We start from the raw sequence: 16,181 nt of genomic DNA on the forward strand, positions 1-16,181 counted from the left end.
GTTCAAAAAAAGTTTCCTTAACCTTTAGTATTTCTAAAATGTTCCTGGTTCTGGATCTAAGCAGGACTGGAAGGTCAAATGCTTGCACTGATGCAGTTGTGGTATTTCTGTCCCCATTGGGGAAAAAAAGAAGCTCTAGAAATCTCATGAGTAGTCTTGCCCATGCTAGAGTTCATCTCGGTTTAGCAGACCTGTGGGGTTGGGATAGTTCACATCCGCCCTGGATAAGTGTTCAAACTCATGGATGTCTAGTTACATCAAAATATCTATCTACATAAGATGGACATATCAGAGGAGCCGCTTATGGGAAAATCTTGCTCTCATTTTCACAGCTGTGGAGGATCCGTGAACAGCAAAACTGAGGTGAAAGGCAGGAATTTGGGCTGGAGGTGGAGCAGGGCAGTGGGGAAGGGGGGAGAATGGTGCAGGGAATGCACAGCATAAGCTGTTCTGAAATTATTTTGTTCACTTGAGCACCATTCATCTACTGATCTCCGTCGGGCATATGGACCAAACCTCCAAATGCTCCCGTATTCTTTACATACTTTGGAGAGGGGAAACCAAGGCACAGAGCATTTTAGTGGCTTGGCCAAATTCACACAGAGGGTCTGTGACATTTCCAGGGACAGAAACCATGAATCGTGACTCCCTGTGTCCTGTTCAAACTCCCAGCCCTTCATCAAATAGTTTGAACTATCTTTGCAGCTGCAGATTTGTGTAGGAATCTAAAGGGACTCGTAAAGCTTAAGCTCCCTTTAAAATGATTCCTTAGGCATGCAAAGGCCTAAAGTTAAAACTTTCTGAGATAAGTTGTAACTTACACTGCAACACATGCCTTCCTGTTAATCCATCTTTTCAGAGTAATGTCACAAGGAGTTGCAATCACATGCTTTACAACAACTCCATTGGCTAGTCAGTCATTCTTTCCCTTATTTAGGAATTGGTCACACTTTTTAGAAAGGGTTGATACAATTCTGTCCTATCAACTTATCACATTAAGAAGGGAAATAGAGAAGGAAATTGTTAACTGGATTTTTTTTTCTTCCTTAAAGAATTGAAAACTGGGTCTTGCAACATTTCTTGTGCCATCCACCGTAGGTGCGTGTAATCACTTACATCTGTGATCTGGCTTCCCAGCTCTTGGATCAGAAGGAAAACTTCAAACCAAACCGAGAGCACTAAGAAAGTGAATTGTTCCGGTTATGCTCATGGCTTTGGGTTCGTATTTTGCCATTTGTAACACACCCCAGCTGTACAGTTGACAGAAAGAAAGGAAGATTTCTTAATGAGAAGCTAAGCAGTAGGCTAGATTCTGCCAGCTTTCTTTTTTATTTGTACTGCAAACATCTAGAGACCTCAAAGGGGGATTCTGCATGAGTAGCGTCACCAAAGTGAATAAGGATACTCCATCTGTATAGAGACAGCAGAATCGGGCCCCTAAATTATTGACATCAGTATAGTGGCAAGTGAGCCCATTCACTTCAAGGACAGGTATAATGATTACTCATCTGACTAACGATTGCATGATCAATCCTTAAAATAGTCTCGAGTTCATAGATATTAAGGAACCTCTGTGATCACCGAGTCTGATCTCCTGTATAACACTGGCCTTCCAACAGCATGCAGTAATTTCTGCATCAAGCCCGTAACTTCTGGCTGAGCTAGAACATTTCTTTTAGGAATGCATTCAGTCTTGCTATAAAGTGACAGAGAATCCACCACATTTCTAGGTAAATTGGTCCGATGCTTAATTACCCTCCCTGCTAAGGAGTAATATCAATATCAATATAATATCAAAGTTTATTTTTTTTGAAAGGCTAACCTGACTTACAAGAGGCAATTAAAATATTGTACAGTGGCTTATTTGTATTTTGTTATGAAAGCCACTAGCTTCTAGTGTACGTGACATCAATTAATCCAGTTCCCTATATGCCTATGGGACATCCATCTCTGGGCTGACTGGTGGAAAATTGGTTGTTGATGGGATGCTCAGGAAATAACCGATTTTCCATCTATTATAATAGGGCCTCACTGAAAGTATACATTGCTGTGATATAAACCACCGATTACAGTTTCTAGTTAACGAATGGGTTTTGTCAAATCGCCCCAGGCAATGCCTAACAAAGTTGTGATTAACTACTGGTAAAGGCCAATTTCTTTGGAGATATTACTTAAATGGAGCACAGCTCTACTGTACACAAGACTTGCTATTCATTAGGCGCTGGGAAAAAAAAATGTGGCAGGAAGCCAGAAATGTAAAGCAGCCCATAAGTTGGCAGAGTAGTTTATAATTACTGCTATTAAATCTCTCTCTCTCTCTCTCCAAAAGATTTGTTGAGATCTAAAATGCCAATGTTCACTTCAGGGTAATATTTCTAGTATGATTTCACTCCGGGATTAAGTATTTCGGAAGGAAGAGACAAGATATTAATTAAAGTGGAAGAATAAATACCTTCTTAATGAAGTGATGAAATACAATTTGCATGAAGGTGGAATTTTCCTAATAACTGCGGAGCGTGCCCAACGCGGTGTTTCATTCGGTTCCTTCTTTCCCTTCCGTTGTCCCTGGAGAATTCTAAACAAACAGTTAGGGCCTGATTCTGATCTCCCACCAGTTTTTAATTCCTTTGACTTTGGCGGATTTACTCCTGATTTGTGGCAGCATAAGTCAGAGGAGAATCAGGCCATTCAATTTCCTTTTTGATAAAGGATTCTTTTATACAGCAGGGTAAAAAGAAACACTCAAAACAATTAACTGTGAGGTATTATCGATCTAAAAAGGGAGAGGGGATCAGAAAGCACTGCTATTGAATGGATGTATGCCACTGCCTTGGTTCCCTTACTGAGTAAATCCGTATCTGCCCTTCTTTCTTCTCACTCCTTATCTCTAACTCCTTTGTCAATGGCTTACCCTATATCCCAGCTTGAAAGTCTTGGGGAAAGATGGTTTTGTGGTTAAGGAATTGGCTGGGGACATGATCAAATACGATTTTTACCACAGGACTCCTGCCTCATTTGGTATGCAAGGCTGGAAAGGGCTCATTTAATAAGCAGCTAGTCAATATTTTGTTTGATCCTCATTGTTACATGTGTGTTTTATGCTCATTGTTCAGGGATTTTTGTTTTATCCTCATTGTTTGATTTACTGCACACTATCCATACCTTGCTCTGAAGACAGAAATATTAATGTCCTCTTGGGCTTCTCTATGGCCTCTTCACTATAGTATCTGAATCCCTCACAAGTATTAATGAATGTATGTTCACAGCACCCCTCTGAGGTGAGGGGGTGGTGTCATCCCCATTTTACAGATGGAAAACTGAAGCACAGAGAGTTTAGGGTCCAACGTTTCCACTAATTTTGGGTGCCTGTTTAAGATGCCTAAGGTCTGAGTTTCCAGAGGACTTAGCATTATAGAGCACTTAATATTTTCAAAGCCCAGCTCCCACTGCATTCAGCTGCAGCGGGGAGTCCTTGGTGCTTCTGTAAATCAGACCCCAGGGTTTCAAGTTGGACACCCCAAAAATGAGGAACACGCTTTTTAGTGACAACCTGTGGAAAGTCTGGCTTCAGTGACTAGCTCGGCATCACATGGGAACCTTGAGCCAGAGGGAGACAGAATCCTATTCTCAAGGGCAGCCTTCAGCTGACTTAACCATGAGATCATCCTTTCCCTTTCTACAACCCCCTGCCTCATTCTCGACAGATATTCCAACTTGTACAACCAATGACGTTAGAGTCCTACAGACAACAGCCTCCTTCACTACACAACCTGATTCATCCCCAAAGCAGGTCCATTGTGTGCACTGTCTGAATGAGACAGGGGTCTTTTCGGGGAAAAAAAGGTAGTATATAATCATGTAATTAAAGCCTGTATATAATACACAGGCACAAGAGGACTGAATTGAGGGTAATGATAAACTTGACCAAGATGCTACTGCTACTGCCCAACTTCTCACATATTCAAGGCCCTTCATTTTCCGTTTTTATTTTGTTTAAAATTTCCTGGGAATTTATCAGTGTTTATTAAAAAAAAATTAAAAATCAGTGCAAGAAATTAACTTTACGGTTGTCTAGAGAAGCGTTGGGGTTAATACTGGGGGATGGGAGGACAGAAAAAAGCAGGAAATAGAGAAATGTAACAGTATTGAAAGTAAAAGCAGTTTAATGCTATGGTTTATTTCATTAACAGTACATACATATATGCATCCGTGTGTGTGTGCATATTTTCTAGTACGTTGCCTGACTTTAAATGCCAGACAGCCTCACATTCACTTAGACAAATTTATTATTGACATAAACACCTCGACCTAATGTCATATACTGGATTTTCTCAACATATTCAGCATTTTCGTGTACTTGAGTAGTCCAACATTTGGGTGAAAATTGGTAAAAACTGAATAATAGCTTTTGTAAACCTGCTGATTTTTCAGTAAAAAATTAGTAAAAACTGAAAATGAAGGGCCTTACGCATATTGCAAACCACAGCTACACTACCACCCTCCTCAAAGAGATCAGTGTGCCCTCTTTGTTTCAGAAATCCAGCATGAATTTATCCCAGCCTCCAAAACGGAGCTTTTGTCTTTCGACTTCCATCCTAACTATGCACCCGAATTCTCTCTGCATTGTCATATAACACTGTCACTGTTATAGAACAGCCTTTCCAGTCTATCCTAATCTGGTTCTTATATCATACAAATCACCATGATATCTGTAGTCCTGTAAATCTCTGCTTCATTGACTATAACTTTTCAAAGCTCATCTGAAAATGTATCTTTTCTTCTTGTTTTTTTTTTTAAACTTCTAATTTCCTTCCTACAAGGATTACTTACCTTTTAAAAACATTTTGGGTTATGATTTTATGAAAGACGCTAGATACAAAATAAAGCTGCCCATTGTTATGTTTAATTGGAAGCTGGTGTGCGCCTACCTCTGGGCTGGGGCATGACAGCAGTATAACTGTGCACAGCAACAATATGAGAGCAGGAAATACACTGTCCAATTGAAAGTGCAGCGGGACTTGAGGGAGGCTGAAAGTAGTTACCTGAATTGGAATGCGGCCCAGGCTCCAGAGTAGCATTGCTGATCTTGCAAAAACTGGTACAGAGACTGTAATAACTGTAAGTGGGCAGGGCCTCAGCTGGATGTCTCTCCGGAAAGATCTTAGCACAAGGAAAACCTAAGATTGCAAAATATTGCATGTTGGGTGGGGGAAATCTTATTCATGCTATGAGTTCAGCGAACGATTTCCACAAAGAAAAATGCTGTTCTTTTTATGCCAGCACCTTTTATTTGTACAACTTGAAAGGAAGATATAAACTCATTTGGGGTCCTCTGTGAACCACTTGGACCCAAGCCCAACCGTTGTTTTTCATTTATCCTCGACATTTTTTGACTGCTCCCATTGAAGTGAGATAAAGTAGCACAAAGGAAAACAAACTCCTCTCTTTTCCCTGACTCCTAGAGTCACCATTCTGTCTCATTTCAGACTGATCCGAGAAGGTATTGTGCAAACATGTGTCTACTGTACCAAATGACTGGCAGATAGCTAATATAATGCTGATTTTTCAAAAAGGCTCCAGTGGCGATCCTGGCAATTACAGGGCAATAAGCTTAATTTCAGTACCAGGCAATTGGTTGAAACTGTAGTAAAGAACAGAATTATAAGACACATAGATGAACACAATATGTTAGGGAAGAGTCAACTCAGCTTTTGTAAAGAGAAATCATGCCTCACCAATCTATTAGAATTCTTTGAGGGTATCAAGAAACATGTAGACCAGGGTGATCCAGTGGATATAGTGTACTTGGACTTTCAGAAAGTCTTTGACCAGGTCCCTCACCAAAGGCTCTTAAGCAAAATAAGCAGTCATGGGACAAGAGGGGAGGTTCTCTCATGGATCAGTGACTGATTAAAAGATAGGAAAGAAAGGGCAGGAATAGATGGTGAGTTTTCACAATGGAGAAAGATAACCAGCGGGTCCCCCAAGGATTTGTACTGGGACCAGTGCTGTTTAACATATTCATAAATGATCTGGAAAAAGGGGCAAACACTGAGGTGGAAAAGTTTACAGATAATACAAAATTACTCAAGGTAGGTAAGTCCAAAGCTGACCGTGAAGAGTTACAAAGGAATCTTGGAAAACTTGGTAATGGGGGAACAAAATGGGAGATGAAATTCAATATTAATAAATGCAAAGTAATGCACATTGGAAAACGTAATCCCAACAATACATACAAAATGATGGGGTCTAAATTAGCTGTTCAAGAAAGAGATTTTGGAGTCGTTGGGTTGCCAATTCTACAGGATTGTCCTGGAGTGTCCAGGAATTAAAGATTAATCTTTAATTAAAGAATATGTCACGTGACGAAACCTCCAGGAACACATCCAGCCAAAATTGGCAACCCTAATTGTGAATAGTTCTGTGAAAATATCTGCTCAATGTACAGCAGCAGGTCAAAAAAGCTAACAGAATATTAGGAACCATTAGGAAACTGATAGATAATACTACAGAAAAGATCATATTGCCACTATATAAATCTCTGGTACACCCACACCTTGAATACTGTGCGCAGTTCAGGTCACCCTGTCTCAAAAAATGATATATTAAAATTGGAAAAAGTACAGAAAAGGACAACAAAAATGACTAAGGGTCTGGAACAGCTTCCATATGAGGAGAGATTAAAAAGAGTGGGACTATTCCGTTTAGAAAAGAGATGAGTAAGGGAGGATCTGATAGAGGGCTATAAAATCATGAATAATGAATAAGGAAGTGTTATTTAACCCTTCACATAACACAAGAACACCCAATGAAATTAACAGGCAGCAGGTTTAAAACATAGGGAAGTACTTCTTCACATATTGCGCAGCCAACCTATGGAATTCATTGCCAGAGGGTGATGTGAAGGGTTCAAAAAAGAACTAAATAAATTCATGGAGGATAGGTCCATCAGTAGCTATTAGCCAAGGTGGTTAGGGATGCAACCTCATGCTCTGGGTCTCCCTGAACCTCTGGCTCCCAGAACCTGGGACTGTACAACAGGGGATAGATCACTCAATAAATTGCCCTGTTCTGTTCATTCCTTCTGAAGCATTTGGCATTGACCACTGTTAGAAGACAGGATGCTGGGCTAGAAGGACCATTGGTCTGACCCAGTCTGGCCGTTCTTATCTTGTTCTGAGATATGTAAACATACATAAGACTGTATAGACAGAGAAGAAGGATGGTCTGGTGGTTGAGTGCCTGGGTTAAGACTTAAGGCATTGGGGTTTAGTTCACAGCTCTCCTACAGACTCATTGTGTGACCTTGCACAAGCCAGATTAATACAAACAAGAGGAATTACTTTTTCACACAACACACAAGTAACCTGTGGAACTCATTGCCAGGGGATGTTGTGATGGCCAAAAGTAGAACTGGGTTTAATAAAGAACTATATCAGTTTGAGGGGGAAGACAAGGGTGAAGCTCTCAAAAATTGTCCTGTTCCGTACACTCTGGTACTGGCCACTATCAGAGTCAGGAACTGGGCTAGATGGACCTTTGGTCGGACCCAATATGGCAGCTCATGTTCTTAAGTCACTTAGGCCTCGATCATCAAAGTTATTTAGGTTCCTAACTTCCCCATTTGTAAAATGGGGATAATACCATCTTGTCTCTTTAGACTGTTAGCTCTTCGGGAGCAGGCCTGTTTGTTATTGTGCATTTGTACAGCCCCTAGCATGATGAGGCTTTGCTCTCTTGGGACTCCTTGTCACTAGCAAAATACACATACCAATAATATATCTTTAAGTTTGCTGTTACATAAGAACATAAGAACGGCTATACTGGGTCAGACCAAAGGTCCATCTAGCCCAATTCCATACCCATCCTGGCTAATAGCCATTAATGACTTAACTGCCATGATTTTATCCAGTTCTCTTTTAAACCCTGTTATAGTCCTAGCCTTCACAAGCTCCTCAGGCAAGGAGTCCCACAAGTTGACTGTGTGCTGTGTGAAGAAGAACTTCCTTTTATTTGTTTTAAACCTGCTGCCCATTAATTTCATTTGGTGGGCTCTATTCTTATATTATGGGAATAAGTAAATAACTTTTCCTTATCTACTTTCTCCACACCATTCATGATTTTATATACCTCTGTCATATCCCCCCTTAGTCTCCTCTTTTCCAAGCTGAAAAGTCCTAGCTTCTTTAATCTCTCCTCATATGGGACCCGTTCCAACCCCCTAATCATTTTAGTTGCCCTTCTCTGAACCTTTTCTAGTGCCAGAATATCTTTTTTTAGACGAGGAGACCACATCTGTACACAGTATTCGAGATGTGGGTGTACCATTGATTTATATAAGGGCAATAATATATTCTCAGTCTTTTTCTCTATCCCCTTTTTAATGATTCCTAACATCCTGTTTGTTTTTTTGACCGCCTCTGCACACTGCGTGGACATCTTCAGAGAACTATCCACGATAACGCCAAGATCTTTTTCCTGATTCGTTGTAGCTAAATTAGCCCCCATCATATTGTATGTATAGTTGGGGTTATTTTTTCCAATGTGCATCACTTTACATTTATCCACATTAAATTTCATTTGCCATTTTGGTGCCCAGTCACTTAGTTTTGTGAGATCTTTTTGAAGTTCTTTACAGTCTGCTTTGGTCTTAGCTATCTTGAGCAGTTTAGTATCATCTACAAACTTTGTCACCTCACTTTTTACCCCTTTCTCCAGATCATTTATGAATAAGTTGAATAGGATTGGTCCTAGGACTGACCCTTGGGGAACACCACTAGTTACCCCTCTCCATTCTGAGAATTTACCATTTATTCCGCCTCTTTGTTCCCTGTTTTTTTAACAAGTTCTCAGTCCATGAAAGGCCCTTCCCTTTTATTCCATGACAACTTAATTTACACAAGAGCCTTTGGTGAGGGACTTTGTCAAAGCCTTTCTGGAAATCTAAGTACACTATGTCCACTGGATCCCCCTTGTCCACATGTTTGTTGACCCCTTCAAAGAACTCTAATAGATTAGTAAGACACGATTTCCCTTTACAGAAACCATGTTGACTATTGCTCAACAGTTTATGTTTTTCTATGTGTCTGACAATTTTATTCTTAACTATTGTTTCGACTAATTTGCCCGGTACCGACGTTAGACTTACCGGTCTGTAATTGCCGGGATCACTTCTAGAGCTCTTTTTAAATATTGGCATTACATTAGCTATCTTCCAGTCATTGGGTACAGAAACCGATTTAAAGGACAGGTTACAAACCATAGTTAATAGTTCCGCAACTTCCGCAACTGTTGTTCTCTTCATGTAAAATAAATGTCATCCTGACTGAAAGGAACTGTAAACTCTTTCTAAATGGGGTAATAGATCCAGGAGGAGTATAGAAAAAGAAAAGCGCTGCCCAGAGGAAGCCCTCCCTGACCTGGAGAAAAGACCAACTATTTGGAAACCTTGCAAATACCTGCCTCCTTCCCCTTCACCATGCAGTTTGTTGGCTAAGTACAAGCAATGACTAGTGACTGGGAGGATTGCCGTTGTTAATCTAGAGCTCAACTAGATTAACTTTGTGTTTAGTAAGGAAAGGTTTTCACAGGTGGCTAGGATTGGCCCAGTAGCATTAAATGTATTTGGGGGAAGGGAAGAGTGAAGACAGCTAATTCACGTGAGGTGTTCATCTCCTGGTGCCGCCTACACAATCGGGGACAACTCCTGCCTTCACCCCAATCAAAATGTTTTGCAGTCCAAAATAATGATGGCTACCCAGGTTTCTTGTTGTGACTTTCTGCATGCATCTGAGTGAAGGAAGGAAAGAAAAAGAAATAGATGTCTCATATGAACATGAAGAAAATGCATAGATCATTAAATCTACAAGGGCTATATAATGCCTGGCACTTCAGCAGCTAAATTCAGCCCTAGCATAAGCAGGCATGAGTCCCACTGATTTCTTTGCAGCTGGTTAGTGTATGCTATGGCTGAATTTAGTGGCAGGAGTATGGGTCACCTTGTTGAAAGGGCTTCCATGCTCACACCATAGCATGGCCCAGTGGTTGATTGGTAGAGGTCACTACTGGATGCATGATATGGATATAATCATATGGAGTAGACCTGGGCAAATAAATGATTTTTTGGTTCAGTGGCAATTCCGAAAAAAATAAAAAAGAATGGTTATGGTTGAACCAAAGGTGAAATTTTTTTTTGGTGAATTGAAAAAAAAAATTGCATTTCAGGTCTGTTCCGGAGCAGGGATTGATGCTTGAGTCTCCAAGCATCCTGGGTGAATGCCTTAACCACCAAGCTAAAGTAATAAGCACATGGGATGAGGATGGGGTTAGGGAGTCGATGTGGCTCTACTGCAGCAGCAGCACCTCCTTCTCTGGCCGAAACTATTTGTGTCGAATGTGCAGGTCAACCCAAACAGCATTTTTTCATCTCATAAACTATTAATCTGCAAAATTTGGCCCAGTCTAATACGGAAAACCCTACGTTCTGCAGTGTGGAAACCCAGCTGTACAGGGCCTGAGGCTGCCTTGCGTTCCACAGGTGTAAATCAGGAGAAATAAATTGATTGAAGTCAGTGGAGCTCCACTTGTATAAAACTCAAAATCAGGCCCTCAATTTACACAGAAGAGGGAGGAATTGCCTGCAGGATTAACAATAGAAAATGCCTTAGGAAAATACGAAGCTCTCTGGAGGCAATAATTGCACGGTGCCTATCAAAAAAGTTCTAATCATCTGTGAAAATGTATATCTCCCCCCCGCCCCCAACTTCACATTAGCAGCATTAAAATTTGGTGGCCTACAGGCACACTAGGAGATGGCCTGAATTAACACACTGTGTACTGTAGCTCATGTAGACTAAGGCCGTGAGATAAGAACCCAAGTGATAAGGCAGCTGTGTGCTCTTTTCCCAGCACTGTTCCATATTCCCGATTTGTTTATCTGCTCTGATTTGTGAGCCGTTGGCTCTCTTGTTAATGACCCTGAGTCAGCGCAAAACATTACCTCATGGAGATAAAGCTGGTCTCTAGAGCACAAGGCCTGCCTCCTGAGCCTCCTGATCAAATACATCCAGACACCTGATTTAATCTCCTGCCTCAATGGGTGTCTCAGGGTTAAAAGATGGTTTTGTCAGTGTTTATTTACCTGGTTAGTCACATTCAAAACTCCTCTTATGAAGCCTGCTCAGCAGCTGACTGGGGCTGCCTGAAATCCTCTGCTCCCATTCCAAGGGCCTCCTCTCTTTTGAATGGTGAAGCCGGGGTCTGTGATTTGTGAAAATAAAGGGAGATCAAATAGGATTAGGCAAGATTCCCCACTGTGTGGTTAAGCCCTGCTAGCCCACCACACGGGCTTTATGTTTTAATGGGACCAGGAAGATGAGTCAGAGCTTCAAAGGGAATAACAAGGTTGCTGAGAGCTGCCTGGGTTCTTTTTTTTTTTTTAAAGCAGCCTTAATTAAATTTGCTTCTTATCTGCTCTTATCATTTTAATTTCATAAAAGAGGGGAGGTTAAACCGGACAAAGACAATAACACAGGGGGAGTGCGAAAGAGTAAAATGGAGCTTTTCTCTGCTGGCAGCAAGTCCCCTTTGTGCCAGGTTTTTCATCATTTTCTATACACCCTAAAGATCATACAAGACCCACCAACGCCAGAGATGCCCCTGTGGAAACAGATGTTTGCATCTGCCTTTGATTCCCAGTACCTTGGCCCTTTGTTGCTTTGCAAATGTGATCTCTGCCTTTTCCCCCAGATGCCCCAACAGCAGCATTAACCTGTTCTAAGCAGGTCTGTTCTCCTTGACACTTTTATCATCATGTTGGCGCTCAGCCACACTTCGAGATCACAGCTCAATTCAAACACTCCCACAATGAGCCCAGCTGAGACCGAAAGGCATTGGGCTTCCTCATAATAGTACAATAGAACCTCAGAGTTACGAACCCCTCGGGAATGGAGGTTGTTCATAACTCTGAACAAAACGTTATGGGTGTTCTTTAAAAAGTTTACAACTGAACATTGACTTAATTACAGTTTTGAAACTTTACTATGCAGAGGAAAAATGCTGCATTTAACCATCTTAATTTAAATGAAACAAGCATAGAAACAGTTTCCTTACCTTGTCAAATCTTTTTTTTTAAACATTTCCTTTATTTGTTTTAATAGTTTACATTTAACATAATACTGGACTGTATTTGCTTCTTTTATTTTTTAATCTTCTGCTGCCTGATTGCGTACTTCCGGCTCCAAATGAGGCGTGTGGTTGACTAGTCAGTTTGTAACTCTGGTGTTCGTAACTCTGAGGTTCTACTGTAGTGAAGGGAGAATTCAAAATAATGCAAAGGACACACTTCAGTCAAGTATTTTATCCAAGACCCTGAGGTATTGTTTTCTCTAGGGAAAAAAGGCATATTCTTATTTTGTGTTAGCTAACACAAAGATCGAAATCAGGGACTTCAGCAATCTGGCTGCTTCACTTGGATTTTACCTTGTGTCAATTGCAATGCGTTAGCTAACTTGAGGTAAGAATGCACCATTTTTCTTAGTGAAGATGCACCCTGAGCCATTATGCTTCATCCTATTTCCCATCCCTGGGCCTCTGATTCCTCGTATACTATTCCACTAAAGGCCCTCAACCAGAAACATGGATGCCATAGAAACAGAGGACAGAATGCTGAAGTCTCTGACTTTGATTGGTTTAGAGCTCATCTTTTAATGTGAGCTGTTTTGTTTTTTAAACTAAATTTCTTGCCCCTCCAGGGGAAATTTTTCCAAAGCCTCATTGTTAGAGAAGCCATCACAGAAGAAGCCACTTGGCACTGTAAGTGACCCTGTCTTATGATCAAGAGCCAGACTTGTGAACAGCTACTATACCCTAAGGGTAATTGTTGCTACCCTGTCATAGACATGGATGGATGAGATCATGCAGCTGTTTCTGCTGCACTTTCTTTGGCAGTGGCATAAATTAAAAAAAAATATATAGCTCTAGTTGTGGCCTCTTCATCCTTAATTGTTGTTGTTATTACAGACTCTAGGAACTGTGCAACTGAATGGTAGGAATTACACAGCTGAATACCAAGGTCCAAGACTGGCGGGAAACTGAACAGCAAATTGGGTATGGCACAAAGACACAAAGAGAAAAGAAGGCCTGGATGGGACAGGTCATGGCTTCAGCATACAGTCACCCTATGGATCTCATTGTAACAGGAGACCTTCTAGTCAAACACTCAGGCCAAATTATATCATGACCAGGCTTAGCATCTGCATTGTATGCAAGCTAAAATAGCCTGATCTGTCACCCTTAAGACAGGGGAGGGATAGCTCAGTGGCTTGAGCATTGGCCTGCTAAACCCAGGGATGTAAGCTCAGCCCTCAAGGGGACCACTTAGGGATCTGGGGCAAAATCAGTGCTTGGTCCTGCTAGTGAAGGCAGGGGGCTGGACTCAATGTTCTTTCAGGGTCCCTTCCAGTTCTATGAGACAGGTATATCTCCAAATATCTCTATATAGAACAGGAGCTAATGCATGGATAAAACTGGTTGAAATAACAGGAATTTTTGTTTTAGGTTTTGCTTTTTAACTAAAACAGATTTAGACCATGAAACAAGCTGGGGATGGTACAGCATTGTCATCAGCGGAGATACTGAAGGCTAGGCTGGACACGGGGCTGCATTCAGAGATACTGGAAATGAATGTGCAAATGATATGGAAGTGAACATCAGAATGAGAGTAAGTCGGTGCAACTTAAACCCCGAAAGAGAGGTTGTAGCAGGAAAAATCATCCACAGAGAGGTGCAAGAAGGTGTGAAATAAAGATTCACACATTCATGTATTTATCTATGATCATAAGGACCCTTTCTGGCCTTAAAATCTACATGTTTTTGTTTGTTTTTCTTTTTAATTAAAACATATTTAGACTACAAAACAAGCTGGGGATGGTGGTTAGATACACATAGATGTTAAGGCCAGAAGGAACCTTTATGATCATCTATTCTCATCTGCTTAACACAGGACGTTATAAAGTATGGAACCAATTATCATTAGTATTCACTCCCAATGGACACCAACTTAGATCATCATCATCATCTCTGAATCTCTCTCTCACACACTCACTCCTCACCCTCTAGAAATGATATAGAAGTAATGAAAACATCCTACCCAACTTCACCAAATGCACCAGATACTCCTCCAGGCTCCTTTCAACTACAAGAGGTTCTATTGTTTTAATACTTCCCCGGACAGCTGTTTGACTGAAAACCAGTAAGTGTCCACTTGCGTGTACTAATACCTAGGAGGATGTGATATTACTTTTCGGATCATGGTTGGGGCTTTAACAGAGAGTGGGGTGAAATCCAAGCTTTAGTGCAGGAAGAGTTAATGTGACACTCTATGATGGAAGGATTTGAGATTTTGGTTAAAACTGTAGCTCTCTTAGGCTAGTGGGCATGTGTTTCATGCTCACTGTGGGCCATGTAGGCTTCAGAGTGCTATGGAAATAACAAAAGAAAATTATGGGGCCAGGGGTTCAGATATTAAATAATTCCACTGTATATTGATGAGGCAATTTTAACAAACGGGCAATTTCCTTTTGGCCTTTAGTTTATGAGTGATCCTATTCAAGCCTTTATAGTAAAAGGAACGCAGGTGGGTAATTAAGAAGGTGTGAAACGTGAAGAAATAGCCAGTTTTCTTTTAGTGCTCTGCACAATGTGTTGGAGAGGGCTACCTGCATCAAAGTGGTGACTGATGAAGTGACCTCACACACACTGACCTGGGGACTAGTTTTCTTTAAAACAGAGCAAGCCTGAGCACATTGTGTAAATCTTTTGCTCTAAAAACAACTTCCAGCATGGTTAGCCCGAGCGCTGTTAAATAAAAATATTTAGCTAGTATACAGTGCTTTTCATCCGTAGATCTCAAAATGCTTTTCAGACAGGTAATGATCATTATCCCCTTCATTATTAATGGGGAAACTGAGGCACAGAGCGATGATTTGCCCATGGTCACAAAGCAAAGACAGTGTCTGAGCTAGAACAGAATGGTTTCCTAACTCCTTATCCTGTCCTCTATCCATTGGGCAACACTCCCTCCATTTTGAATGGTTATTTCCTCTGATTCCTTTAATTACTTTTCCTGCTCCCATCACAATCTGAGCTAGTACATTTGTGGGATGACCACATGCACCACTAACTAAACAAGAATGCTTGTGGTAAAATAACAGACTGGAGCCTTTTTCTAACTGGAAACTGAAAGTTTGTTTAGTTCTTTTCCATTGTCTATTTTGGTTCCTGTGAAAATAAATTTAAAAACAGTGGCACTGTGGCTTAAAAACTCCCCTTCGGTTTCTCACATCCACCATAAGAACAAGAAATGAAGCCTGAGTGTTTCGATACCATAGAGGCGGAATCCTGAAACGTGCTTCATATGTGTTTCATTTTTGGGGGGGTGGGGGCGCGGGAATGAAGGGCAAAGATTGTCTATCTCCTGCTAACCTCTGCCTCTGGTATAGAAATTTCATGAGCTGCTAATCACTGTCTTCATGTTTTACCAGAAACCACACAAAATAGCACTGCTTTGATTTCCATTCCGCCACTTCAGGTTCTGGTTTTTTTTAAAGCATAATTTGGCGTTCAAAAAGGTTCCCAAGCCACAGAAACACAGTACCAATTGGAAAGTTGCTATGTATTCATTCCTTTTTTGTACAATACAGTTTGTTGATGTCATTTTCAGGAGATGATCTTTGGGGAGCAGCCTTTCACTGGCAGTTAGAATTTTATTATGACCTCCTTCATTATGACCTCACCTTGACCTTCTTCTTTGTAACTCACCAGCGATGGCACAATTGGGCTACATTCCAAGTCCATTGAGTTCAATGGATTTTGAATCAAGTTCTAAAAGTAGTAATATATCACAGGCGCATATTTCTCCCAGCTGCAGCTCAGTGTCATAAATGCAATAAAAAGATAGCATGTAAGCTCCTTGGGCTAGGGACTGTCCTTTTGTTCAGCATTTGTACAGTGCCTAGCACAGGGTTCTGGTCTATGACTAGGGCTCCTAGGCCCTTCGGTAATAGTAAAAAGAAAGAGGGAGTTGATAGTAATGAATATGAATGAAAAGTTAGGAACTGTAGAAAATTAATAAGGGAGGCAAAGGGATACCAGGCAAAAACTACGGCCAACAGGGTTAAGAA

The 16,181-nt window shown here is 41.0% G+C and overlaps 1 long non-coding RNA gene across 1 annotated transcript in view; it reads right to left on the reverse strand.

Moving 5' to 3' along the window:
* Positions 1–15,736, reverse strand: part of LOC120371034 — a 29,178-nt gene extending 13,442 nt beyond the window's left edge. Inside the window, exons 1-5 of the long non-coding RNA XR_005584105.1 lie at positions 15,484–15,736; positions 11,141–11,259; positions 9,660–9,789; positions 5,043–5,177; positions 2,453–2,575 (exon numbers count right to left, since the gene is read on the reverse strand). This is a non-coding gene — a long non-coding RNA (uncharacterized LOC120371034). The remainder of the gene's footprint in view (positions 1–2,452; positions 2,576–5,042; positions 5,178–9,659; positions 9,790–11,140; positions 11,260–15,483) is intronic.
* Between the last annotated feature and the right edge of the window lie 445 nt (positions 15,737–16,181).

This window comes from Mauremys reevesii, linkage group 8 (genome assembly GCF_016161935.1).
Source record: "Mauremys reevesii isolate NIE-2019 linkage group 8, ASM1616193v1, whole genome shotgun sequence".
Classification (NCBI taxonomy): Eukaryota; Metazoa; Chordata; order Testudines; family Geoemydidae; genus Mauremys; species Mauremys reevesii.